This window comes from Dendrobates tinctorius, unplaced genomic scaffold (genome assembly GCF_039654945.1).
Source record: "Dendrobates tinctorius isolate UK_male_01 unplaced genomic scaffold, ASM3965494v1 ptg000058l, whole genome shotgun sequence".
In the NCBI taxonomy this organism is placed as follows: Eukaryota; Metazoa; Chordata; class Amphibia; order Anura; family Dendrobatidae; genus Dendrobates; species Dendrobates tinctorius.
Window position 1 is genome coordinate 8,999,042 of NW_027361726.1, and position 26,805 is coordinate 9,025,846.

At 46.2% G+C, this 26,805-nt stretch overlaps 2 long non-coding RNA genes across 2 annotated transcripts in view; one reads left to right on the forward strand and one right to left on the reverse strand.

Annotated features, from left to right (window-relative positions):
• LOC141092111 (uncharacterized) lies at positions 1-26,246 on the reverse strand. Its single transcript, XR_012232682.1, has 3 exons — positions 25,329-26,246; positions 2,480-2,538; positions 1-2,075 (listed from the first exon to the last, which is right to left on the reverse strand). It is a non-coding gene; the product is annotated as an uncharacterized lncRNA (long non-coding RNA).
• Positions 1-26,805, forward strand: part of LOC141092112 (uncharacterized) — a 130,458-nt gene that overhangs the window by 74,034 nt on the left and 29,619 nt on the right. The window lies entirely within an intron of this gene.

Below are 26,805 nucleotides of genomic sequence, written 5' to 3' on the forward strand. Positions count from 1 at the left end.
GTCTCCTCTCCTCTGGACCGTGGGTACCATCCACAAATGTTCTGCTTACTTTTCGCATGGTGTGCACAGCCACTTGCGGAAAGTAAGCAGAACAATGCATTCCTATGGGTGCGGGATCGCCGCGATTCCGCGAAGTTAATGAGCATGCTGCGTTTTTTACCGCGAAGCAATTCCGCCGCGGTAAAAACCGCAGCATTAGCACAGCATTGCGGAATCCCATAGGAATGCATGGGATGCTTATTTTTCTCGTTTTCGTGGCAAAAACGCGCGGTAACGCGAAAAAAACGGTATGTGTGAACGCAGCCTTAGAGTTATTGGCGAAAAATATATGTGGGAAATGAGGATGGTGAACCCTACAATTATCCTTCTCTAGCAAATGTGTCTCCTGCAGACAAACGATGTCAGGCCAAGATTTCCTTACTTCCCTCCACAACATGGATCATTTACCAGGGGCGTTTAGCCCTTTAACATTTAATGATAAGAGCTGCACACTCATGGTTGTAAACGTGGGTGAAATACTTTTGCATAAATGTATATATTAATTTTGCCTCAGAGGGGTATATACTGGCTGTCACATAATTATATCCTATAAGCTTATATTCCAAAAATTGTAACACATAACCATGAACCGGGGTCCTGGCGGACACCGGGTAATGACCGACATAGGTCGGATGTGGCGCAGAATCAAAATCTGCAAAGGGCAAGGTGAAACAGTCACAGTCCCGGAGTCCAAACAGAGAAAGGACCTGTCAGCGAGCTCCGGTCATCCCGACCACGACCCTTCCCTTATTTGAAGCCGGAGTTCAGTTTGGAACAATTCTTTTCTCCTCTGCAGACGGCTGTCTAGGTGGCAGTGGAATCTTCCAACTTGTCAGCTTATCTTCTGCTTGTTTAGGAGATGAACATGTCACCGTGTGACCTCCATACATGATGATCAATATTACAGGATTAAATCCCCATTTATACTTTGTGTTGCCATCTCTGAGGGTCTTGCATATATGAGCGTATTCCCGTCTTTTAGCCAAGCTTGCTGCTGATAGATCTGGGAATACCTGCAGATTGTTTAGTTCAGTAGGTAATTCAGGAGGTTTTCTCATCTGCTGTATAAATGCATCCTTAGTAGAGAAGAAATGGTTACGGGCTAAGGTGTCTCTAGGCAGAGCATGATCTATGTGCCTGGGTCTTGGAATTCTATGGCTCCTGTCAATCAGGAGATCCCTTGGAGACAGTGTGGGAAGTACAGCTTGTATAAACTTATGCATGAAGGCGGCTAGGTCTTTATCAGCTACCTCTTCTGGTATACCCCGTATACGAACGTTATTTCTCCTGGATCTGTCTTCCAGGTCATGCAATTTGTCAAGCATATGAACTAGTTCCCCCTTAAGTGCCTCATTTTCATCCACCAGGGCATTAATGGAAGTAGCATATTCCACCATTTTGTTTTCAACATGTGAAGTACGTTCTCCCAGGGAGCGTATGTCCCCTCTTATTTCTTTTAACATGGAGTGCATGTCCTATTTAAGGGAGGAACGGATGGAGGCTAAGAATTCCCTCATATCCCCTTTAGTCATTGGGGTAGAGCTGCTATGCCTGTCCCTCTCTGCGTTCATACCTCTTCCAGAGCCTTGTGAGGACATGGAGGACCAGGAGGGGGATGCAGCCGCCATCTTCCCTGAAGCATGTGCAGTCTGTCCCTTAGGAAAGAAATCTAGCAGCCGCGGCGGGGAGCTTCTTTTCTGCGTCCTAACGCATGTCTTCCTGAGCCCAGATATGTGAGGCAGCCGGCAGTTACTTTTTTGAAGGTCGGGTGCACCGTGGAGAGCTGATATGTGCTGCTTTCGGTCAGTAGATGCTGGAGCCCTGGCTCTAAGCAGCCATCACGCCCCCATCCCAGATTTGCTAGTTGTCACAGAATTTGTTGTCAAAGCCATCGCAGATCAGTGCACTTTCCTCCACTACTTTCCATGTTGCTTCTTTTAAGATACTGCTTGTGCACCTGCAAGTTCAGAGTTCAGTAGGCCCCATCTCTCCATTTTCCAGCTTGCATGCTTGTGTCCCCTTGCTTGCTCAGTTTTCTGGGAGTAAAAGAAAGCTAAGGAATTTAGAAGCTGACCTGCATTTACAAAAAGTATTTAACTCTTGTCTGTATCCCTTATGATCCCCAATAGTTCCGCTTCTTCCTCAGTTGTTACAACATTCCTCACCCACTTCCCCAACAGTCAGAAGTCATTTCTAGTTTCTGAAGTTATCACAGAACTTGACACTTCAAAAACAAAGCATCAGGCACTGCCATTTTCTGAGGATATACAGGCGTCCCACTCCCCAAAATCCACAATATTTAAGGCGGTCCCCCACTTCTTGGCGATCTCAGCTCAAGTTTGAGGCATTCAATTGCACTGTCATTTGCTACTTTCCATGCTGCTTCTTTTAAGATGCTGCTGGTGCACCTGCATGTTCAGAGCTCAGTGGGTGACCTTACCTCCATCTTCTAGCTTGCATGCTTGTGTCCCCTATTCCACTGTCATGGTTGAGAGATTTCTGGAAGAAAAAAAGTCACAGGAATATATAACCTAATGTGCATTTACAAAAGTATTTAAACCCTTTCCAGTTGTCCCTTTTTTGCATATTTGTCACAACAAATGTAATAATAAACAGAATGAACCTGAGTAATCACATTTTTTTCCTGTGAGCAGATCACCTGGAGTATTAGTGAAAGCTGGCAAGTGTCCCTTGGAGAAGAGCGACTATGTCTATTTAACCCTTTGATGACAAGACATGTTTCTGACTATGAATGTAGAGATTGTGTGTATGGTGCCATTTAAAGGGGTTTGTCCATGTAAGAGACTACTGTCCTGAGGAGTAATAACAGCTTTGGAGCTTACCATGTGTCATTTGTCATTTATAATACTGGTGTCTTCTCATATGACAATGCTTAGGTGCAAGTGTTTCCCCTTAACCCTCTACAGTTATGAACTTTCTTGAAGTCGCAACTCCTTAGTGACCACAGCAGAAGATTGAGATGAACAATTGCACCTATGTCAGTAGCTGATTTCCGTTGCTTTCTCTGACATGCTACTTGTGCACCTGCAAGTTCAGAGCTCAGTGGGGTCCCTTCTTTCTATAGTTTAGCCTGTATGCTTGTAATGTCCATGCTAAGATTTCTGGAACAAAATGCAGCACAAATACCTGCTGTGTGTGAATGACACGGGCCTGTAATGGCCCAAGATGTCTCTGCAGAGCTCAGGAGGAGATGCGAAGCAGCAGGGACTGACCGCAGGAAGGGTTTGTTTGTAGTCACTTGCCATTTATCACCAGCTGTATACGTTTTCATGGATCTGCATGGGAGCTGAGAGCACATAACGGCTGGAAAAGTTTGTTTTTTTTAAATCTGATCCTGTTGCAGAAACTCCAGTCCTATCCCTTTAATTAACCCTATCAGTCCAGCTTCCTGCAGATGATGTAGAACATAAAGCATGTGACCTGCTGGAGAGGACTCCGCTACCTCAAGATGTCAATACAGCGCACAATTCTGAGCAGAGCAGGCCTAAAATAACCAAGGGGGTTTTTTTATGGTCGGTGATTTGTTAATTTATGCAATTCAGCCACCAGATTGCAGTAAGAAGATTCTGCTTGTGATGCAAAATTCTGAGCAGAAAGATCCAATCATCTCCGGCCCCCTCTCCCATCACTCCACTATTTCTTATTAAGGCCCACTGACTGGCTTGTGGAGTCGCAGTCACCTGCGTGTGCAGGTGTGAACCCTGCGGTGACCCTCCCTGGTTCTGCAGCCTTTGTGTCTTATCACCGGCAGGTGGTTGGGGTGCATGTTTCCTGTTGTCGTAGGCTTAGTCACTGCAAGCTGCAGACTGAACACAGCCTGGATTCGTGCTGGTGGAATTCACATGGCCATCTGGTCCCAGCAGGCTGCTATGATTTGATCCTCCATTATCTGAGTAGCAAAAAGATTTTGTTTGCTCCTTCCAGAAATTAAATAGTTTAAAACAGTTGCATTCCCTACTAAGCAGAGGTCAAAGCTTAACCCCTTAGTGGCAGAGCCAATTTTTACAATTCTGATCACTGTCCCTTTATGAGGTTATAACTCTGGAACGCTTCAACGGATCCCGGTGATTCTGAGACTGTTTTTTCGTGACATACTGTACTTCATGTTATTAGTAAAAATTTCTTTTATACAACCTGTGTTTATTTATGAAAAAAAAAAACAAAAAACAGAAATTGCAATTTTCAAACTTTTAAGTTTTGCGCCCTTAAATCAGAGAGTGGTGTCACACAAAATACTTAATAAATAACATTTCACATATGTCTACTTTACATCAGCACAGTTTTGTAAACATTTTTTGTATTAGGAAGTTAAAAGGGTTACAAGTTGACCAGCGATTTCTCATTTTTCCCAAAAAATTTACTAAACCATTTTTTTAGGGACCACCTCACATTTGAACTGAGTTTGAGGGATCAATATAACAGAAAATACCCAAAAGTGACACCATTAAAAAGAAACTGCACCCCTAAAGGTGCCCACACCCAAATTCATGAATTTTATTAACCCTTCAGGTGCTTCACGAGAACTAAAGAAATGTGGAAGGAAAAAAATGAACATTTTACTTTTTTCACAAAATTTTTTTTTTCTAGACTCAAACTTTTTTTTATTTTCACAAGGGTATCAGGAGAAAATGGACCACAAAATTTGTTGTGTAATTTGTCCTGAGTATGCCGATATATGGGGGGAAAGTCACTGAGCGCATGGCAGGGCTCAGAAGGGAGGGAGCACCATTTGACTTTTTAATTCAAAATTGGTTGAAATCAATGGTGGGGCCATGTCACATTTGGAGACCCCATGATGTACCTATACAGTGGGAACTCTAACTCCAACCCTAACACAGCCGTAACCCTAATTCTAATCCCAAACTTAATTACAACCATAAACCTAACCACAACCCCAACACCCCAACTGTAACCCCAACGCAACCCTCACCCCAACCTTAACTCCAACATCACAACCGTAACCTAAACATCACAACCGTAACCCCAACATCACAACCGTAACCCCAACATCACAATCATAACCCAAACATCACAACTGTAACCCCAATATCACAACCGTAACCCCAGCACAACCCTAACCCTAGCCCCAACCCTAACTGCAAAGAATGTAGAAATACATTTTTTTATTTTATTATTATTACCTAAGGGGGTGATAAAAGGGGGTTTGATTTACTATTTTGTTTATATTTTGATCACTGTGATAGGGTCTATCACAGTGATCAAAATGAACCAATAGGAAAAATCTATTGTTGCCGGGTGCCGGCACATCTCATGCGTAGTGTGCCAGCCATTTTCTTCCAGGAAGAAGACACTGAGGGCAAGGTGACAGAGCTGGAGGGTCCAGGGATGGCGGAGGTACTGTGGGGTTTCTGGGGACCTCATTTCTCTAACCTCTGGTATGCTAGATCATATCAGAGGAGAAAGAAAAGAATGGAAAATCGGACATTTTTGTCGATCGCCGTTATTCGGTGAAATAACGGTGATCACAAGACTGGGGACAGTAAAAACTGACCCAAATCATGTTCTCCAGGGTCTCAGCTACCCCTGGTAGCTGAGACCCCAGATATTTTCCGATGCTTGGGGGGCACTATACCCTTATTTCTTAGCGCCGTTAAAAAGCGGCGCAGAGGAATAAGTACCCTTAACTGCCACCGTTAAAAGGCGTATCGGGGTTATGCATTTTACAGTTTACATAGCGAATTATTATACATAACAAGTTGTCATAGTGTATATACAATGGCCAAAATAAGTATTTGATACATTGCCAATATTGCAAATGTTCCCACCTACATAGAATTGAGAGGTCTGTAATTTTTATTGTAGGTACACTTCACCTGTGAGAGACAGAATCTAAAAATAATATCCAGAAAACTTGCAAAATCGGCAGTGGATGAAATACTTATTTTCCCCACTGTACATTACATAGTTATATAGGCTGAAAAACGACCTCGGTCCATCAAGTTCAACCTTTCTCCACCAATTGTACATTTCGTCACTAAATTATCTATAACCCACAATGTTATGTGTACTGAGGCAATCATCCGGCCCTTGTACAAAAGCTTTAATAGTGTCGGCCATTACTACCTCTTGTGGTCGGCGTTCCACAGGCTGTCTGCTCTAACTGTAAAGAACCCTTTCCTGCTTAGCTGCCGGAGTGGCCTTTCTTACACCCGTAATGACTGCCCCCTGGTCCTTAGTATGGTCTATGGAAGAAATAAGTCCTGTGCCGTCCTCTGTACTGACCACACATATATTATACATGTAAATGAGATCTCCTCTGAGGGTAAACAAGCCCAGCTTTTACTACCTTTCGTCATATGAGAGGCCTCCATCCTGTGTAATAATCTAGTTGCCACCTTTGAACTGGCTCTAATTTCTGAATATCTTTTTTTTAAATGTGGAGCCCAAAAACTGGACCCAATATTGCAGATGTGGCCTCACCAATGATTTATAAAGGGGTAACAATACGTTGGTGTTACAGAACCACTCAGCACCCAGAATATGTTGTGCAGTTATATGTACATATAATAGGTTCCATGTGAGATGCATGTCCCTAATGTATCAGCAGTGTCCGCCCTCCCCCCACCTTTGTAATTCCTGCAGTAAACATCGGCAGGCTCCGGCCACCTGCGGCTTTTGTAATGTATGTCTGGCCTGACGCTTGTCTGTTGGCCTGCCCTCTGTATCTGTGTGATATATTCTGTGTCCTGTGAGTAAAGTGTTGTCAGACTGGAAATACATGGAGAAGCAGTGATCTTTTATATGCGCCCATGCACTCAGAGGAATTCCAGCCAGCGTCTTTCATTCAGACTCCAGCCAACGCAGAGCGGACCTCCGAAAACAGGGGGTGGTACTGAAAGAGGTACCCCAGTTTGGATGACCCCGTTACACTTGATACATTAGGGACATGCATCTCACATGGAACCTATTATATATACATATAACTGCACAACATATTCTGGGTGCTGAGTGGTTCTGTAACAGTTGGGATTGCGGGATTTTATTTATCTTTTTATTACTTTACTTATTCTGAATTCTACACCAGAGCTGCACTCACCATTCTGCTGGTGGGAGTCACTGTGTACAGTGGCATGTAAAAGTTTCAGCACCCCTGGTCAAAATTACTGTTATTGTGAACAGTTAAGCAAGTTGAAGATTAAATGATCTCTAAAAGGCCTAAACTTACAGATGGCACATTTCCTTTAGTTTTTTGTTGCCTGAAATACAGTATTTTTTTTTTTCATTTGAAAAATTACAAAAATGAAAGTGGGCTGATGCAAAAGTTTGGGCACCCTTGGAGATTTGTGTGTTTAGATAATTTTGACCAAGGTTTCAGACCTTAATTAGCCTGTTAGGGTTATGGCTTGTTCACAATCATTGTTAGGTAAGGCCAGTTGATGCAAATTTCCCAGCTTTATAAAAACTCAGCCTCCTCTAACCTTGTGCCAAACACAGCAGCAATGGGTTATTCTAAGCAGCTGCCGAGCACTCTGAAAATGGTGGAGTCCCACAAAGCAGAAGAAGGATATAAGAAGATAGCAAAGCATTTTCAAGTTGCCCTTTCCTCAGTTCAAAATGTAATTAAGAAATGGCCGTTGCCAGGAATAGTGGAGGTCAAGATAACGAATGAAAGACCAAGCAAAATTTCAGGGAGAGCTGCTGGTACGGTTGCTAGACGAGCAAATCAGAACCCCGGATTGACTGCAAAAGACCTTTAGAAAGGTTTAGCATACTCTGGAGTTTTGGAATATTATTCTATTGTTCAGAGACACCTGCACAAATATGGCCTTCATGGAAGAGTCATCAGAAGAAAACCTCTCCTGCATCCTCACCATAAAATTTAGCGTCAGAAGTATGCAAAAGAACATCTAAATAAGCCTGATGCATTTTGAAAACAAGTTCTGTGGACCGATGAGGTCAAATAGATCTCTGTGGCCACAATGATCAAAGGTGGAGAAAAAAGGACACACAATTTCAGGCAAAGAACATCTCGTCAACCATTAACCAAGCATGGTGCTGGATCAATCATGCTTTGAGGTTGTGTTGCAGCCAATGGCATCGAGAACATTTCACAGGTAAAGGGAAGAAATGGATTCAATGAAATATCCACAAATTCTTGACAAAATCATAACACCATCTGTAAAACAGCTGAAGGTGAAAAGAGGAAGAGGATCCTAAACACACGTCACAATCCACAATAGACAACCTCAAAAGGTGCATGGTGAAGATTTTACAATGTCCCTCACAGTGCCCTGATCTGAACATCATTGAAAATCTGCAGCTAGACCTCAAAATAGCAGAGGATGCGAGAAGGCCCAGGAATCTCACAGAACTGGAGGAATTCTCCAAGGAAGAATGGAAGAAAATCCCTCAAACAAGAATTGAAAGACTTGTCTGGATACAATAAGTGTTTACAAGCTGTGATTGTCATGACTCAGCTGTCGGATGACCCAGGACCACAGGGGCTCCTTCGCTGTCGCTAACACTAAGGGGTGCACTAGCTAGCCCTAGTCCCCGGGATAATTCTGAAGGTGAAGATGCTGGGACCACCACCCTTGCCTTATCTCCTGAATCAGCCCTCCGTCTGTTCTCTTCACCCACCCAGGGAAGAGGGGTGCTACTGTGCACCGCTGTACACCAACCCCACGAAGAAGGCAACACAAACAAGGGTTAACAGAAAACTCCAGGCATACAAAATATTCACTCACATATAACAGATGAAAGCACCAAGGGAGTGGAGGATGGTGAAAAACCAAAATAAGAGGGAAGGGAATTATCACACTATCACACAAACCACGCAATAGTTACAGAAAACTCCTCCAAACTCCTCATATAAGCACCAAAACACCTCCAAGCCATGCAGCATAAGCTAGCTCTGATGATGTGTGTCAGTCCGGACCCAGATTATAAAGGAGATAGGAGTGGCTAAGCAAGCTCAGCTGAGAGCTCTGACTGCAGAGCTCCCAACATGGCCGATTAACCCCTGTTCTGCCAAAAGAAAGTAACAGCATTTAAAAAGAAGGTGAAGTGCTGCTTTTCAGCATAGGAGTAGGAGCAATCAGATGCTGCAGTCTTCTGGCTCCTTTCTGTCACGGTAATCCCGTGACAGTAATATTGCAAAAGGGGGTGCTACTAGGTACTAACCATGAAGAGTGCCCAAACTTTTGCATCAGCCCATTTTCCTTTTTGCAATTTTTAAAATTTAAAAGATTAAAATATATATATATATTTGCCTAAAATACAAATGTGTCATCTTTAAGAACTTTAGGCGATCATTTAATTTTCAACTTTAAGTTTTCACAATAAGAGTAATTTTGTCAGGGGTTGCCCACACTTTTACATGCAACTGTACATACATTACATTACTGATCCTGAGATACATCCTGTATTATACTCCAGAGCTGCACTCACTATTCGGCTGGTGCAGTCACTGTGTATATACATTACATTACTGATCCTGAGCTACATTCTGTATTATACCCCAGAGCTGCAATCACTATTCTGCTGGTGCAGTCACTGTGCACATACATTACATTACTGATCCTGAGTTACATTCTGTATTATACCCCAGAGCTGCACTCATTATTCTGCTGGTGAAGTCACTGTGTACATACATTACATTCCTGATCCTGTACTGATCCTGAGTTACTTCCTGTATAATACTCCAGAGCTGCACTCACTATTCTGCTGGTGCAGTCACTGTGTACATATATTACATTACTGATCCTGTTCTGATCCTGAGTTACTTCCTGTATTATACCCCAGAACTGCGCTCACTATTCTGCTGGTGCAGTCACTGTGTACATACACTACATTACTGATCCTGTACTGATCCTGAGTTACTTCCTGTATTATACCCCAGAACTGCGCTCACTATTCTGCTGGTGCAGTCACTGTGTACATACATTACATTACTGATCCTGAGTTACATTCTGTATTATACTCCAGAGCTGCGCTCACTATTCTGCTGGTGCAGTCACTGTGTACATACATTACATTACTGATCCTGTACTGATCCTGAGTTACATTCTGTATTATACTCCAGAGCTGCACTCACTATTCTGCTGGTGCAGTCACTGTGTACATACATTACATTACTGATCCTGAGTTACATTCTGTATTATACTCCAGAGCTGCACTCACTATTCTGCTGGTGCAGTCACTGTGTACATACATTACTGATCCTGAGCAACTTCCTGTATTATACTCCAGAGCTGCACTCACTATTCTGCTGGTGCAGTCACTGTGTACATACATTACTGATCCTGTACTGAACCTGAGTTACTTCCTGTATTATACCCCAGAACTGCGCTCACTATTCTGCTGGTGCAGTCACTGTGTACATACATTACATTACTGATCCTGAGTTACATTCTGTATTATACTCCAGAGCTGCACTCACTATTCTGCTGGTGCAGTCACTGTGTACATACATTACTGATCCTGAGTTACTTCCTGTATTATACCCCAGAACTGCGCTCACTATTCTGCTGGTGCAGTCACTGTGTACATACATTACTGATCCTGTACTGAACCTGAGTTACTTCCTGTATTATACCCCAGAACTGCGCTCACTATTCTGCTGGTGCAGTCACTGTGTACATACGTTACATTACTGATCCTGAGTTACATTCTGTATTATACTCCAGAGCTGCGCTCACTATTCTGCTGGTGCAGTCACTGTGTACATACATTACATTACTGATCCTGTACTGATCCTGAGTTACTTCCTGTATTATACCCCAGAACTGCGCTCACTATTCTGCTGGTGCAGTCACTGTGTACATACATTACATTACTGATCCTGTACTGATCCTGAGTTACTTCCTGTATTATACCCCAGAACTGCGCTCACTATTCTGCTGGTGCAGTCACTGTGTACATACATTACTGATCCTGTACTGATCCTGAGTTACTTCCTGTATTATACCCCAGAACTGCGCTCACTATTCTGCTGGTGCAGTCACTGTGTACATACGTTACATTACTGATCCTGAGTTACATTCTGTATTATACTCCAGAGCTGCACTCACTATTCTGCTGGTGCAGTCACTGTGTACATACATTACATTACTGATCCTGAGTTACATTCTGTATTATACTCACTATTCTGCTGGTGCAGTCACTGTGTACATACATTACTGATCCTGAGTAACTTCCTGTATTATACTCCAGAGCTGTACTCACTATTCTGCTGGTGCAGTCACTGTGTACATACATTACATTACTGATCCTGAGTTACATCCTGTATTATACCCCATAGCTGCACTCACTATTCTGCTGGTGCAGTCACTGTGTACATACATTACTGATCCTGTTACATCCTGTATTATACTCCAGAGCTGCACTCACTATTCTGCTGGTGCAGTCACTGTGTACATACATTACTGATCCTGAGATACATCCTGTATTATACTCCAGAGCTGTACTCACTATTCTGCAGGTGCTGTCACTGAGTACACACATTACATTACTGATCCTGAGTTACATCCTGTATTATACTCCAGAGCTGTACTCACTATTCTGCTGGTGCAGTCACTGTGTACATACATTACATTACTGATCCTGAGTTACATCCTGTATTATACTCCAGAGCTGCACTCACTATTCTGCTGGTGCAGTCACTGTGTACATACATTACATTACTGATCCTGAGTTACATCCTGTATTATACTCCAGAGCTGTGCTCACTATTCTGCTGGTGCAGTCACATACTGAGTGACGCCCACGGTGCTTATTTAGGACACTGACGCCATTCCCAGGGGCAATTCTTTGAATCCTGTCTCCGTCTCTGGCCATCCGGCAGCTGTGGCACTATGAAGAATAAGCAGAGTTCTCTCCGTGCTGACAGTGGCAGTCGGCTGCCGATAGAACCTGGGCACACGTGACAGCACGGCAGCTGCTCAGTAACAATATGGGGCTTGTTCCCAGTGACTGATCTGCTCACCCTGTGATTATGGCGGCCAGGGCAGTGCGTTCACTGTAGTGCTCCTCACTGTGCCCCCACTGGGTGACACCCTACTTCGCCCACCCCTCCTTGTATCACCGCCAAACAGACAAATCTTTGGGGGTCCTATAAGGGGTTTTCCACATGCCTTATGCACTAAACTCTCTTTTTACTTGAGATGAAGGTCATTAATTAATTTAGTGGGGGTGGGGGCTTAAAGTGCTGTTCATCCTGGGCTGCCTGGTTCATGAGCTATAAATCACAACCACACAAAAGAAACGATCATAAAGTCCGAGAATGGTAAAAAATATATCAAATTTTATTGAATTAATTCATAAAAATAGTAGCAAGTGTAAGGTAGTATACACCAAAGTGCTCTGAGCAGTACAAGAAATACCAAACAAACGGGACACGGGTGTGTTGTCTCAAAAACACTAAAAATATCTAGCATTATTATATATAGGAGACGACAAAGACACCTAGACTTATATTACTATAATATATATCTAAAATATAGCAATATAGTGTATTACTACCTTACACTTGCTACTATTTTTATGAATTAATTCAATAAAATTTGATATATTTTTGACCATTCTCGGACTTTTTGATCGTTTCTTTTGTGTGGTTGTGGTTTATATGTTATATTGCGATCAGTCCACATATTTGTCCATCATTTGGGGTATCAATAAATGACTGTATTTACATACTTTGCTTTTTATTTAAATAATGATACCCATGTGTTTGCTGAGATTGTTTTTCATTTTTCCTTTCTGGTTCATGAGCTGCAAAACCTTCTAGAAGCAATAAGAGAGATGGGGTGATATGCCATTCAGGATCTCCGGAGAGCTGGCTGACAACCTTTTCTGGCATTAGAAAAGCATTGATGGTTGTCAGCCACCCATCAGTCATTACTAGATTTTAGGCTGTGTGCCCACGTAGCTTTTTTAGGCGTTTTTAAACACACGATTCTGCCGCGGAAACGCTTAAAAAAAGCGTTCCATGCATTTGTAATAGAAAACGCGCATGTTGTGCCAATGGTGCGTTTTTTACCGCTGCGGAATCGCTTAGCGGTAAAAAACGCAGCATGTTCATTAATTTTGCCCGCGATTCCGCATACCATCAATTATATGGACAAAAACACATGTCAAAACGCTTGACAATCGCGTCAAAAACGCGTGTCGAAAAATGCATGCAATTTCCCTGGCAAGGGCATGCGTTTCTGCTCAGGAAAAAAAATCGCTTGAAAAACGCTACGTGGGCACATAGCCTAAAGGCAATTTTGGGGGTGGGACGCAATCGATATTTTAGGGCAGTACTATGTTGTTTATTTCGAAGGGTGTATTTTCTGAAGCCCCCGCGCCATTTTATAGTCCGGTGTATATAGCAGTATCAGCAGTGACAGTACTGGCTCCATATCTCCCTACACTCCAGATCATATTTCATCTACTGCACACAGGAAGCCATGTAGAGCCTCACTGCTGTTATACTGCCAGCATTTAACCCCTTATTACCCCTGATTGGAGACAGCCACACTGAGGGTAGGGGAGAGAGGGGCCCATTTACTTCCCCCTTTCCCACCCTCTATAGAGGAGAAGGGCAGCATGACCCATGGGCAGCTCCTTTTCCCTTGTTTGCTGATGAGGCCAACCTTATCTGGCCCCCCATGACCCTGTCCGAGCCCCCTGGTAGTCACAGATGCTGCCTCTATGCTGTCACCCCATATCAAGCGTACAGTTCCAGGCATTCAAAGCGCCAAAGACAAAATTGCTAACCCCACATACTGGAAATATACCTTTAAATAAAGTCAGACTAGTTTAAGAAACCCCCCACAAATCCTAAATGAGCACTTAAATAGCTGTAAATTCCCCCCAAGAGAAGAGGCAGCCGATGAGTTTCCTTATAATGAAGTGCAATCAAGACAGTGCCAGTCTAAAGGTGCCTCCATAAACAGTGTCAGCCAGAGTGCCACCATAAACAGTGTCAGCCAGAGTGCTCCCATAAACAGTGTCAGCCAGCGTGCCACCATAAACAGTGTCAGCCAGAGTGCTCCCATAACCAGTGTCAGCCAGGGTGCCCCCCATATGCAATGTCAGCCAGGGTGCTCCCCATATGCAGTGTCAGCCAGAGTGCTCCCATAAACAGTGTCAGCCAGAGTGCCACCATAAACAGTGTCCGCCAGAGTGCCACCATAAACAGTGTCAGCCAGAGTGCTCCCATAAACAGTGTCAGCCAGAGTGCTCCCATAACCAGTGTCAGCCAGAGTGCCACCATAAAGTGTCAGCCAGAGTGCTCCCATAAACAGTGTCAGCCAGAGTGCCACCATAAACAGTGTCAGCCAGAGTGCCACCATAAACAGTGTCAGCCAGAGTGCTCCCATAACCAGTGTCAGCCAGAGTGCCACCATAAAGTGTCAGCCAGAGTGCTCCCATAACCAGTGTCAGCCAGAGTGCCACCATAAACAGTGTCAGCCAGAGTGCTCCCATAACCAGTGTCAGCCAGAGTGCCACCATAAAGTGTCAGCCAGAGTGCCTCCATAAACAGTGTCAGCCAGAGTGCCACCATAAACAGTGTCAGCCAGAGTGCTCCCATAAACAGTGTCAGCCAGCGTGCCACCATAAACAGTGTCAGCCAGAGTGCTCCCATAACCAGTGTCAGCCAGGGTGCCCCCCATATGCAATGTCAGCCAGGGTGCTCCCCATATGCAGTGTCAGCCAGAGTGCTCCCATAAACAGTGTCAGCCAGAGTGCCACCATAAACAGTGTCCGCCAGAGTGCCACCATAAACAGTGTCCGCCAGAGTGCTCCCATAAACAGTGTCAGCCAGAGTGCTCCCATAACCAGTGTCAGCCAGAGTGCCACCATAAAGTGTCAGCCAGAGTGCTCCCATAAACAGTGTCAGCCAGAGTGCCACCATAAACAGTGTCAGCCAGAGTGCCACCATAAACAGTGTCAGCCAGAGTGCTCCCATAACCAGTGTCAGCCAGAGTGCCACCATAAACAGTGTCAGCCAGAGTGCTCCCATAACCAGTGTCAGCCAGAGTGCCACCATAAACAGTGTCAGCCAGAGTGCTCCCATAACCAGTGTCAGCCAGAGTGCCACCATAAAGTGTCAGCCAGAGTGCTCCCATAAACAGTGTCAGCCAGAGTGCCACCATAAACAGTGTCAGCCAGAGTGCTCCCATAAACAGTGTCAGCCAGAGTGCCACCATAAACAGTGTCAGCCAGAGTGCCACCATAAACAGTGTCAGCCAGAGTGCTCCCATAAACAGTGTCAGCCAGAGTGCCTCCATAAACAGTGTCAGCCAGAGTGCTCCCATAACCAGTGTCAGCCAGAGTGCCTCCATAAACAGTGTCAGCCAGAGTGCTCCCATAACCAGTGTCAGCCAGAGTGCCTCCATAAACAGTGTCAGCCAGAGTGCCCCCATAAACAGTGTCAGCCAGAGTGCCCCCATAAACAGTGTCAGCCAGAGTGCCTCCATAAACAGTGTCAGCCAGAGTGCCACCATAAACAGTGTCAGCCAGAGTGCCCCCATAAACAGTGTCAGCCAGAGTGCCACCATAAACAGTGTCAGTCAGAGTGCCACCATAAACAGTGTCAGCCAGAGTGCCCCCATAAAGTGTCAGCCAGAGTGCCTCCATAAACAGTGTCAGCCAGAGTGCCTTCATATGCAGTGTCAGCCAGAGTGCCCCCATAAACAGTGTCAGCCAGAGTGCCCCCATAAACAGTGTCAGCCAGAGTGCCCCCATAAACAGTGTCATCCAGAGTGCCCCCATAAACAGTGTCATCCAGAGTGCCTCCATAAACAGTGTCATCCAGAGTGCCTTCATATGCAGTGTCAGCCAGAGTGCCCCCATAAACAGTGTCAGCCAGAGTGCCCCCATAAACAGTGTCAGCCAGAGTGCCCCCATAAACAGTGTCAGCCAGAGTGCCCCCATAAACAGTGTCAGCCAGAGTGCCCCCATAAACAGTGTCAGCCAGAGTGCCTCCATAAACAGTGTCATCCAGAGTGCCTTCATATGCAGTGTCAGCCAGAGTGCCTCCATAAACAGTGTCAGCCAGAGTGCCTTCATATGCAGTGTCAGCCAGAGTGCCCCCATAAACAGTGTCAGCCAGAGTGCCCCCATAAACAGTGTCATCCAGAGTGCCTCCATAAACAGTGTCACAGCCAGAGTGCCTCCATAAACAGTGTCACAGCCAGAGTGCCTCCATAAACAGTGTCACAGCCAGAGTGCCTTCATATGCAGTGTCAGCCAGAGTGCCCCCATAAACAGCATCAGACACACACACAGCTTCCATAAAAAGGGTCACCCAGAGACTGCATCCATCAATGGGATCAGACATAGAGTGCCTCCATAAACAGTACAGTAAAAGACTGCCCCTATAAACAGTGTCATACAGAAAGTTCCCCAATGAACAGAGTGTGCACACTTTTTTGGCTCTGCGGATTTTGTAGTGAAAACCGCAGATAAATCCGACCCGCAGCTGCAGAAACGCTGCGGATCCGCAGCAGAATCCGCACTGTGTGCACATAGCCTAAAGGCCGGGAACACACATGCCAGAAACTCACGAGTCTTGTGTCTCAGTACCTGGCACTGCCGCCAGCACTCGGACCATATAGAAATACATGCAGCCGCACACTCCGGTCCCGAGTGCAGGCTGCAGTGCCGGGTATTGAGGCGAGAGACTCATGTGAGATTCTCACAAGTGTGACCCCGACCTAAGCCACTGTTTGCCTATCACAGAGCAGGTGCATTTATACAGAGACTTGATTATACACAGGTGGATTATATGTATCATCATTAGTCATTTAGGACAACATTGGATCATTCAGAGATCCACAATGAACTTCTGGAGTGAGTTTGCTGCACTGAAAGTAAGGGGCTGAATAATATTGCACTCCCCACTTTTCAGTTTTTGACTTTCCACAAAAATTTAAAATGAGCAATAAATTTTGTTCAACTTCACAATTGTGTCCCACTTGTTATTGATTCTTCACCAAAAATTTACATTTGGTATCTTTATGTTTGAAGCATGATATGTGGGAAAAGGTTGAAAAGTTCCAGGGGGCTGAATACTTTCACAAGGCACGGTATATTAACCCTTCAGCTCCTCTTTCTTTTATTTTAAAGTGCCCCTATCCACAGGATTGTGCTCAGTGACTACAGACAGATATTGATTATATGAATTAGGGGATGGGTCAGTGAGGTCAGAGCACCACATAGATGAAGCCCCATCCACAGCCCCGCCCTGGAGCACGAGAATCTCATTAACTAGAAGTTGAAAATACAGCTTCCACAACAACCACAAGACGGATTCCATCAGCAGGTATCAGTGTAATCAGTATAACGGCGCTGACCCGACACTGTCTGTAGTCACTGAGCACAATCCTGATCGCAGGGGAACTTAAAATTAAATGATATCATTTCATAAACCCCATAATCTTGACACGTGGCGTCTTCTGTTCCCTTCTTAGGTTGGTAATATCCCCCCCTGTATGGACAAGGGAGCCAGTGACAGCCGGCCAGGGGTTCAGCTGTGTTTAGTGCCGGGATGTAAAGCTTTGCGTTTATTTTATTTGCACCAACAATAAAGCTCAAGAGAGGAGACGCTCGGCCTCTGACACCGCTCATCTCCCAGCTTATTACCTGTCCCGTTCAGGGCAGACATATCATCGATGCAGCCTGCGCGGTCACACAGAGGCCAAAGCAATAAGAGGACCCACTTCTACCTCCAAAGCAGGTGTGATTTTGCATTTTTCGGAGCTCTTGGGCTGCTGAGGGCCCATATATCGCCCTTGCACAGGGGCCCTTTTCTGACTGTGTCCCCCAGTGATTCCTCTCTCTATAGGCTCAAGTATGAAAGCTCTCATTTTGTCGATCTGATTTTTTATCGTTCGTTCCTTGGGTTTGTCCTGTCGACAGAGCACAGATAATTCTCCTAGTTGTGACCGCGCCTCCGTGCTAATCACCTGCTCCTTCTGGCTGGTGGGAATGTGTGGAGTATTGTTATTCCTGGCGGATTATTGCCGAGTTCTCGATGATTTCCCCGGTGGAGTAATCTGCATCCCATGCCGTTCTGATCATGGATCTGTTGGCTCCTGTCATTTCTTGGGTCTGGTGGATGGAGCATGTTGGGTGGTCTGCGCTGCTGGAGTAATCCATTCTTCATCAGTGATGATATTAAGGACTTTTATTCACGATGCATTTCAAGTAGATCCGTTAAACTTTTGCTCTAAAATAGCTGCCCCTTGTGCCACGCTGTCACTTGGGTTACCCACGCGGAGCCACTGTGAGAAATATGGCACATCAGTAGGAAATGTGGGCCCCCGTCATGTAGATCTGGGCCTTGGTCGGATCGGGTGGCCCCAGTCTCAGAGTCTATGGCTCGCTGCAGCAGGGAAGGGGTTAATGTGTTGGGTGCTGATTTCCATACACTCCCTAGTAAATTATTCACAGGCGGATTGCTGCTCCTCAGACTCCCCAGGAATAGATCCAGATCCAGAGAGCGAGGAGTCACTCAAGGACTGATCTGGGGGGCAGCAATGTAGCTCAGGAGGGGAGCAGGCAGCGTTTCGGACCGTTAGGCCATATACTAGCTATCTCCCCCCTTCCTTTGCTCTGTGTCTGTACATACAGGGCCAAGATGCTGAATTATTAATCCGGGGGCTTCCTAATAAGCCAATGCACTCCTCTAATTGTAGGCGAATAGCCCTTTTATGCCAGCAGTTCGGGGCCCCCGGTCATTCTACAATATCGGGCCCCGCACGTGTGGTGTCTCCATAGTCCCCACTTCAAGCAATGCAAATACTATGGGGGGATAGTGTAGGATCCCAGGATAATGGCCCCTAAACTGCAAGCACAGCTGAGATGGGGGGAAATCTGGAGAATTCAGAAGTCATTAATCCCTGATGTTAAGAATCCTCTTCCTACTAAGGAAGTCATTACTTGAAATCAATAGACTGCAATTATGCAGAGCCAATGGTTAAAGGGGAATGGTCTTTGGAAACCTATTTCCAAAGTGGAAAAGTGGACCCATGACCATAATCTGAACACAGGGTGTCAGACTGCTGAGACCTTCAGCGATCAGGGGTCGTGAATGACAGAACCTGCAGCAAGTGACCAATATTTCTGCAGCACCACCACTGGAGAGTCGAGGTATTACATGCTGTTTATGTCATGCATGGATGTGCTGGCTCCTGAATTGGGGGGTAGCCTTATACAGCCCCATACAAATGTTTCCTACTAAGATTATTTGCAGAAGTTTAGCTGGAGGTCATGTACAGATTTTCACCACTTGACAGATAAATCTATATATACATTGCTGTAGTTAGTAACTTCAGAATAACAAACTGGACAAGTAAGAAACCAACTTCAGCTTCAGCCCTTTAAGGCCAGTTATAGGAAGCGCATCACTGTGTCACACAAAGGACGGTCAGGACACAGTGTAAGATGTCCACTTTCTTCACACAGTGAAGCCTGCAAGTTCTTTCCTAAAGCCCTGTTCACATGTGGAGAGTGAGAACATATCCCCCAATGTCAGTCCTGTGCTGTCCCTGGTGCACAACCTGCAGCAAGTGGCACACCTCAGCCCGCCCGAAGGAAAGCGTTGCTCTTCTCAGACTATGAAGTGTTAAATGTGCCTTCCATCATCTGATATCGGGAAGTCTCCGGCACCGAGCCGTACCCCAGTAAACGCGTATCCCACGAAACACAATTCATTCTCCATACTGATGCTTATGATACCCTATATGCAGCACGGGAATATAGCTAATTACTGCTGAGCACCTAAGGTGTACAGTCATGGCCAAAAGTTTTGAGAATGACACAAATATTATATTTTCACATGATCTGCTGCCCTCTGGTTTTTATGTGTGTTTGTCAGATGTTTTTATCACATACAGAAATATAATTGCAATCATATTATGAGTAGCAAAAGGTTATATTGACAGTTAGAATGAGTTAATGCAGCAAGTCAATATTTGCAGTGCTGGCCCTTCTTCTTTAGGACCTCAGCAATTCTCCTTGGCATGCTCTCAATCAACTTCTGGATCAAATCCTGACTGATAGCAGTCCATTCTTGCAAAATCAATGCTTTTATTTTGTCTGAATTTGAAGGTTTTTGTTTGTCCACCCGTCTCTTGATGATTGACCACAAGTTCTCAATGGGATTAAGATCTGGGGAGTTTCCAGGTCATGGTCCCAAAATCTCTATGTTTTGTTCCCTGAGCCATTTAGTTATCACCTTTGCTTTATGGCAAGGTGCTCCATCATGTTGAAAAAGGCATTGTTGATCGCCAAACTGCCCTTGGACGGTTGGGAGGAGTTGCTCTTGGAGGACATTCTGGTACCATTCTTTATTCATGGCTGTGTTTTTAGGCAAGACTGAGAGAGAGCCCATTCCCTTGGCTGAGAAGCCACCCCACACATGAATGGTTTCAGGATGCTTGACAGTTGGCAAGAGACAAGACAGGTGGTAGCGCTCACCTGGTCTTCTCCGAATAAGCCGTTTTCCAGATGTCCCAAACAATCGAAAAGGGGATTCATCAGAGAAAATGACTTTACCCCAGTCCTCAGCAGTCCACTCCCTGTACCTCTTGCAGAATATGTCTGTCCATGATGTTTTTCCTGGTGAGAAGTTGGCTTCTTTGCTGCCCTCCTTGAGACCAGGCCTTGCTCCAAGAGTCTCCGCCTCACAGTGCGTGCAGATGCACTCACACCTGCGTGCTGCCATTCCTGAGCAAGCTCTGCACTGCTGGTAGCCCGATCCCGCAGCTGAAACACTTTTAAGAGACGTCCTGGCGCTTGCTGGTCTTTCTTGGGCGCCCTGGAGCCTTTTTGGCAACAAGGGAACCTCTCTCCTTGAAGTTCTTGATGATGCGATAGATTGTTGACTGAGGTGCAATCTTTATAGCTGCGATACTCTTCCCTGTTAGGCCATTTTTGTGCAGTGCAATGATGACTGCATGTGTTTCTTTAGAGATAACCATGGTTAACAGAAGAGAAACAATGATGCCAAGCACCAGCCTCCTTTTAAAGTGTCCAGTGGTGTCATTCTTACTTAATCATGACAGATTGATCTCCAGCCCTGTCCTCATCAACACCCACACCTGTGTTAATGGAGCAATCACTGAAACGATGTTAGCTGGTCCTTTTAAGGCAGGGCTGCAATGATGTTGAAATGTGTTTTGGGGGATAAAGTTAATTTTCTAGGCAAATATTGACTTTGCAATTAATTGCTGTTAAGCTGATCACTCTTTATAACATTCTGGAGTATATGCAAATTGCCATTAGAAAAAATGAAGCAGTAGACTTTGTAAAAATTAATATTTGTGTCATTCTCAAAACTTTTGGCCATGACTGTAGGTCTACAAATCAGATCAGATCCTTCAAGGATATCTATTAATGCAGAGCTGCAATCAGCAATCTGGCACACCCCGCAGCTGCAGCAGGAGGGTATTAATACATCTTGGAAAGATAGCAATATAAGGAATTGCAATTCATGGATTGTCTAATACAAAATAGAATACACTCCAGAGCTGCATTCACTGTTCTGCTGGTGCAGTCACTGTGAATATACATTACATTACTGATCCTGAGTTACATCCTGTATTATACCCCAGAGCTGCACTCACTATTCTGCTGGTGCAGTCACTGTGTACATACATTACATTACTGATCCTGAGTTACATCCTGTATTATACCCCAGAGCTGCACTCACTATTCTGCTGGTGCAGTCACTGTGTACATACATTACATTACTGATCCTGAGTTACATCCTGTATTATACTCCAGAGCTGCACTCACTATTCTGCTGGTGCAGTCACTGTGTACATACATTACATTACTGATCCTGAGTTACATCCTGTATTATACCCCAGAGCGGCACTCACTATTCTGCTGGTGTAGACACTGTACATACATTACATTACTGATCCTGAGTTACATCCTGTATTATACCCCAGAGCTGCACTCACTATTCTGCTGGTGCAGTCACTGTGTACATACATTACATTACTGATCCTGTTCTGATCCTGAGTTACATCCTGTATTATACTCCAGAGCTGCACTCACTATTCTGCTGGTGCAGTCACTGTGTACATACATTACATTACTGATCCTGAGTTACATCCTGTATTATACCCCAGAGCTGCACTCACTATTCTGCTGGTGCAGTCACTGTGTACTTTCATTACTGATTCTGTACTGATCCTGAGTTACATCCTGTATTATACTCCAGAGCTGCACTCACTATTCTGCTGGTGCAGTCACTGTGTACATACATTACATTACTGATCCTGAGTTACATCCTGTATTATACTCCAGAGCTGCACTCACTATTCTGCTGGTGCAGTCACTGTGAATATACATTACATTACTGATCCTGAGTTACATCCTGTATTATACTCCAGAGCTCCTCTCACTATTCTGCTGGTGCAGTCACTGTGTACATACATTACATTACTGATCCTGAATTATATCCTGTGTTATACTACAGAGCTGCATTCACTATTCTGCTGGTGCAGTCACTGTGAATAAACATTACATTACTGATCCTGAATTGCATCCTGTGTTATACTACAGAGCTGCATTCACTATTCTGCTGGTGCAGTCACTGTGTACATACATTAATCATCCTGAGTTACATCCTGTATTATACTCCAGAGCTGCACTCACTATTCTGCTCGTGCAGACACTGTGTACATATATTACTGATCCTGCACTGATCCTAAGTTACATCCTATATTATACCCAAGAGCTTCACTCACTATTCTGCTGGTGCAGTCACTATGTACATACATTACTGGGTACATACCATTTGCTATAATTGATGTACCCAGTGACTGCACCAGCAGAATAGTGAGTGCAGCTCTGCAGTATAACACAGGATGTAACTCAGGATCATTACATAATCATTAATGTAATGTATGTACACAGTGACTGCACTAGCAGAATAGTGAGTGCAGCTCTGGAGTATAATACAGGATGTAACTCAGGATCAGTAATGTAATGTATGTACTCAGTGACTGCACCAGCAGAATAGTGAGTCCAGCTCTGGAGCATAATACAGGATGTAACTCAGGATCAGTAATGTAATGTATGTACACAGTGACTGCACCAGCAGAATAGTGAGTCCAGCTCTGGAGCATAATACAGGATGTAACTCAGGATCAGTAATGTAATGTATGTACACAGTGACTGCACTAGCAGAATGGTGAGTGCAGCTCTGGAGTATAATACAGGATGTAACTCAGGATCAGTAATGTAATGTATGTACACAGTAACTGCACCAGCAGAATAGTGAGTCCAGCTCTGGAGCATAATACAGGATGTAACTCAGGATCAGTAATGTATGTACACAGAGACTGCACCAGCAGAATAGTGAATGCAGCTCTGGAGCATAATACAAGATGTAACTCAGGATCACTACAGGATCAGTAGTGTAATGTATGTACACAGTGACTGCACCAGCAGAATAGTGAGTCAAGTTCTGGAGCACAATACAGGAGGTAACTCAGGATCAGTACAGGATCAGTAATGTAAGGTATGTACACAGTGACTGCACCAGCAGAATAGTGAGTCCAGCTCTGGAGTATAATACAGGATGTAACTCAGGATCACTACAGGATCAGTAGTGTAATGTATGTACACAGTGACTGTGCCAACAGAATAGTGAGTGCAGTTCTGGAGTATAATACAGGATATAACTCAGGATCAGTAATATAATGTATGTACACAGTGACTGCACCAGCAGAATAGTGAGTGCAGCTCTGGAGTATAATACAGGATGTAACTCAGGATCAGTAATGTAATGTATGTACACAGTGACTGCGCCAGCAGAATAGTGAGTGCAGCTCTGGGCACGTCCAGGAAGAGGAGGAGCGTCTGTGCTGAGCGTCTGCAGGCTAGGGTTTCTGCTAAGCTCCTGGGAAGGGAGGTTTTTCCTGCAAGGACTTTCCATCTGCCCCCTTCCCAGGAAAGAGGACTCTCCCTGGGACTGAGCGCCGGGGCTGTGCCCCTGGCTCCCACCCCCCGGCAAGCCAGCTGGGGGTGGGTGGGGGGGCCTCATCCACCATCAGGAGGCCCAAGGCACAACCAGCCAGTCCCAGGGATGGGGAAAAAGTGGACCGCAGGGGGCCGCAAGGCTCCAGGGTCCGGGACCCCTGAAGTGAAGGCTGTGGCGGGCCCTTCCCCCGGAGGTGCAGCAGCCGGCAGAGGTGAGGCGAGGCCCCCCCTTAACATCTGGGGCTCCAAGGCTGCGGGAGAGCTGGCTACCACCTACGCCTCCTGCATCAATGCCCACCTCTCCGAATATGAGGAGGCCGGGAAGCAGCTGAGGAGACTCCGGGGGGAGTTGGAGGGAGCCAGGATAACATCTAAAAACAGGCTCCCTACCTCAAAGAGAGCGGAGCTCGCCGCCACGGTCCAGCGGCTGAAAGGGGAAATTCGGGCCCTGGAGGGCCGGCGAAGTGTCATCAGGGCCGGCAGCGGCCCCTTCCAGGAGAAGCTGCGGAACGAGGACCGGTTCAGGGCCATGGCCGGTGGGTCTCCTGAGGGGGTCAGGAGGCCCCATCCAGGTGGAGGAAAGTGAGGAGGAGGAAGAGCAAGATGACGCCCACGCTACACCCGGGCCGCCTCCACCTGAAGACCTGACGGACACCAGCAGGAGTCAGGTAGCATGCAGCGGGATAGCCCCTGAGCAACTGGCCCTCCCGCTGGACTCCGGTAATACGGAGGAAAGCGGGAGCGAGGGGGAGGATGGAGGGAGCGGGAGTAATACCGAGGGGCGCTGCCTCATCCTCAGGCAAGTGCGGCAGATGGAATCCCAGCACGGTTTGGCACGCTGTTGTTTGGGGATGAAGTCTTCCCGGAGGATGAGGCAACCGGGAAGAGGAGAAACAGGAGGCGCAGGCGTAAGGCCTCTGGTGTGGAGGAACAACTGGTTTTTGCTCCTCTTCCCGAGGCCCCTCTGTCCCGCTGTGTGGAACCTGCTACCCACCCCGGCTCGGGCCCTGTGGTGGGTCCGCAGCGAGGGAGCGGGGAGAGAGATGTCTGTTGTGACCTGACTGTCGCATCTGGTGACAGTTCAGACCAGGGCAGCGACATGGAGGTCGGTGCTGGTTGTGGTGTTGGTGGTGGTGTCCAGGCTCAGCCCTCGGTGGCAGGGGGGCTGGCCTGGCACCAGGTAAAGTTGGTACAGCCAGGGTGTCACGTCCGCCATGTCTGCCATGTCTGTTTGTCTCAAGAACTCCTGGAGCGATGTGCATGCGCATGTTTTGTCTGCTGTCCTGCATGTTTGCTAGAGCTGTGTGCACACTCACCTCATGTCTGAGCTGCAGGATGCCTGTGTTTCTGCTCTGCCTTCTGTGATCTTCTTGTCTTGTCTAGAGTCCCTGATCATGTGTCCCTGCCTGGATCCTGCACTGTCTGGTTCTGCAATCATCTCGTCATGTCTGGAACGCTGATCATGTGACGTGTCCTAAAGATCCTGCACGGTCTGGTTCGGTAATCATCTCGTCATGTCTGGAACTCTGATCATGTGACCTGTCTAGGTTTCAGCACTGGATCTGCCGTCGTCTCGTCATGTCTGGAACTCTGATCATGTGACTGTGCTCTGTTGTCCTGTGGATCTGAACCCGGAAGTGCTCCCCTGGTCCTGACCTGGAAGAGGAGGTGCTATGCCCTATATCAGGCCGCCCCTTCCTTTGCTCAGGGCCTGATTATTGTGTTGCTTCCCTGCAAGGTTCTGTGTCTGTGGGGTTGCTCCCTCTATTCTGTGCCCTTGCACCTTGCTCTGTAGTGCGTCTCTGCACACGCTCCGTGCTCGTATTCTGCCTCTTGTCTTGTGCCATGTCTTGTGTTGTCTCTCGTGCCATGTTTGTCTTTGCCTTGCTTTGCCTTGTAGTCCTTCTGCTGTTCTTTGTCTTAGTCTGTTTTGCTATGTCTCGCCTTAGCTATGCTTTGACTTGTAGTCCTTCCTGCGTTCTCTGTCTCGCCTGTTTTGCCATGTCTTGCTTTTGCTATGCTTTGACTTGTAGTCCTCCCTGTGTTCTCTGCCTTGCTATTCCTTGCTTTGTGTTCCTCCCTATGGTCTTTGCTTGCTCTTCCTCGCTCTCTCCTATGGTGCTCTGTAGTGCTCCCTGGCACACGCACCATTTCTCCTCTCCTTAGTGCTCGTTTCTTTGTCTAGTCCCAAGGTCTTCCCTTGGCCCGGCTCTGGGCTTCTGCCTACGCTCCGCTTCTAGACTCTGTCCTCGCTCTGACCTGGCTCTGTTTCTGCTTGTTTTCCTTGCCTTGTTCCCTGCCTTGTACTTGCATTGAACCCCGGTGTGGGTTCCCCTTGGCCGTCTCCTGTGCCGTGGTAAGTGCCACGTGTTTGTGTACAGCCGTGTGCACTGGCCAGTGTGGCGTGCCCCCTGCGTGGCTCCTAAGCACGCACCCTGCCTTGAACCTGGCGTGGCTCCTAGCACAAAGGTTCCTTTGCCCCCTCCTGTGCCTTAGTCGTGCCTCGTGCTGGCGTTACAGCCGTGTGCATTGGCCAGTGAGGTGTGCGTCCCTGCCTAGCTCCTAGCACGCAGCCCTGCTCCGAACCCTGGCGTGTCTCTACACGCACTCTGTCTTGTGCCTTGGCGTGTCTCTACACGCACTCTGTCTTGTGCCTTGGCGTGTCTCTACACGCACTCTGTCTTGTGCCTTGGCGTGTCTCTACACGCACTCTGTCTTGTGCCTTGGCGTGTCTCTACACGCACTCTGTCTTGTGCCTTGGCGTGTCTCTACACGCACTCTGTCTTGTGCCTT